Source organism: Acyrthosiphon pisum, unplaced genomic scaffold (genome assembly GCF_005508785.2).
Source record: "Acyrthosiphon pisum isolate AL4f unplaced genomic scaffold, pea_aphid_22Mar2018_4r6ur Scaffold_20819;HRSCAF=22231, whole genome shotgun sequence".
NCBI classification, from domain to species: domain Eukaryota; kingdom Metazoa; phylum Arthropoda; class Insecta; order Hemiptera; family Aphididae; genus Acyrthosiphon; species Acyrthosiphon pisum.
Window position 1 is genome coordinate 7,321 of NW_021770218.1, and position 2,687 is coordinate 10,007.

Consider the following 2,687-nt stretch of genomic DNA (forward strand, 5'->3'; position numbering starts at 1 on the left):
ACGGTGACTTCAGATACTTGTCAGATACTGATTAAATGTTGTATATAATATATTATGTTATGTTGTTGTACAGTGTGTAATTTTGTATATATTATGTTGTTCTAATGTGTGTAAATTTGTGTATATAATAATATGAATGTCTGTAATGTCCTATATATTAAATAGATGGTATGTTGTATATACAATATGTTAAGTTGCTTATACATTATGTTGTTGACTGTTGTATAATTGTCTATAATTACTTTGACTTCTATTTTAAACATAGTGATGATCAATATATTATTTCTAATTATGTCTAACAAAAGTTTTATCCTGGGTAATATTTTTAAAAATATATTTGAGTTTTTACTAGTGACAATTGAGTAGTTTGATTAGGATTACGAAATAATTTATACAAAATTAAGTTGTACATAACAACCGTACAGTACTTGCGCTGTTTGGCGACTGCCGACAGCGTAGTGCCGTAGTGGCGTATGCGCGGCGTGCGCTGCGCGCGTAAACTTTAAGAGAAGGAGTATCGGTTTGTCACGTGACCGTCCTCGGCTGTCGCCGTGGTTGCATGGAAGGGGAAATTGGGGTCCGCCGTCTATGAAGCCGTCATTCGTGATGCGCGAAAAGTGATTGCTCTCTCGTGGAACGGAGTATAGAGAGAGATGTGACTTGAATGAAGTGTAATACTATATTTTTACTAAAAAAATTATTGTTAATTTTTTAATCATTCTAATAATAGATTATACCCTACTAGTAACAATGTTTAATTTGTTTATATCCTCACCAAAAAGTATACTATTACTAATTTCTAAGTAAAACTTATGTAATTGTAATTACTATTCCAGATGGTGAATTGTTCAGTACGATCTCTTACACCAACTCCCATCAGCTACTACTGTAATTAATGGCATTCCATCGGCGTCTACTTCTCCATTTTTTATAGCAAGTTCTGCTTCATCTTTAGCCGCATTATCCATTGCTTTTAACGCAGCTATTTCGTATCCTTTGCGAATCTGATCATGCTCATTTTGGTACGTTTTGTGATTTAAAGTAGGTAGTTATTTCTATTGCATACATAATTTCTTGTAATTAACTGAAACCACATCCAATATTCAATGTACTTATTACTGCCCAAGTATTTATAGCTATAAGATCTTCATTTTCGGACGATATAGTTTTTTTAATATTACACATGCAACATTTGAAGAGCTCCGTGAAGTTAGCGGAAAAATGTGAGCAAAAAAATGATTTTAGGCCAAGCTTTCTTTCACCAATTAATATCATATTTTTTAATCCACAGTCAAGTGGTTTGTGGTTATCAATACTTTTGATTTCTTGAAATAAGTGTGATATATTTACTAATCTTCTTCCACAAATTTCTATTTCCATACTATTATTTTGGAGTAATGATGTACTACTTTTTTCATAAATTGGCGATATATGTGCATCTGAGTTAAAAAAAGATGAAGAATCTATAAATCTTTTTTCTTTAGGTGAAGAAGTACCGAATATATTATTTCCATCAACAGTTAAATATGAAACATCATGTACATTGTTCAACGGTACAGCCAATTTCATATCCTCTGGCGTAAACGTATTTGAATATTTTCCATGGATGTTTTCTTTTACAGCAGTTGGGATGGAATTATTCGAAGCTGAATTTGAGATTCTAGTTATAACGATAAAAATATATAAAGCTTATGAATAATCTAGAATACATTCTTGAAATTTTATGAATAAATTGGCGTTTGATTTAGATAAATGCTATCTGTTTTTGTATTTTTCTAAAAAAAATCAAACACTACGATTTGCTACTAAGTTAATTTTAACCTAATTTCAAAATTGGTTTTTAGACTCTGAACACTCCGTTCAGATGAATGTATTGATTTTACAATGATGTGTGTTTTTGTGTCGGAGGACGAAATTAACTTATGGACAACCTTGTATTAAATTTTCATATGAAGACAAAAAAAATTATGAATTTTCAACTACAAAATAACTTCAAATTTTCCCGATTTTATCATATTTCGTAAACATTTGAACCTTCAAATACTTATAAAAAAAATTGTGCCTATGTGTTTTGAAAATTTTTGAATCATGTATGAATTCACTTATCTTTAACATTCTATTAAATTTTCAAGTATTTTGGCTCAGCCAAAAAAATTTAATCGACATATAAAACTGAACTATTAACGAAATATTTTGAAAAAAAATCCTATGAATAAAATGTCACTTTAAACAGCTGGGGGAAGTATCAAATTTCTACAGCTAATACTTTTTGAATAAAAATAAATATCAAAAATCGTTTGAGGCTAAAACCTTTGGGGGGTCAAAAGGGAAAAATTCTCAATATTTTTGGCCAAAAATTTTTCAAAATTAAATACAAGGTTTCTCATAAGTTGTACTTATCACAGTTTTTTTTATAAGCATTTGAAGTTCAAATATTGAGAAAATTCGTCAAAATCGCAAATATTTGCAAATTATTCTGTAGTTAAAAATATTGTTTCACATAAAACAATAATACTAAAAAAGTATTTTACTGTACTAAGCAATGCTATAAGATCATTTATATGAGCATTTATACTACTAATATTTAATTGGAAAATAGATAGATTATTATTTGGAATTAAAATGTCAGCTAAAGAATCAATATAGGAGCAATTTACATCATTAACATTTAGATAATCATCAAAATT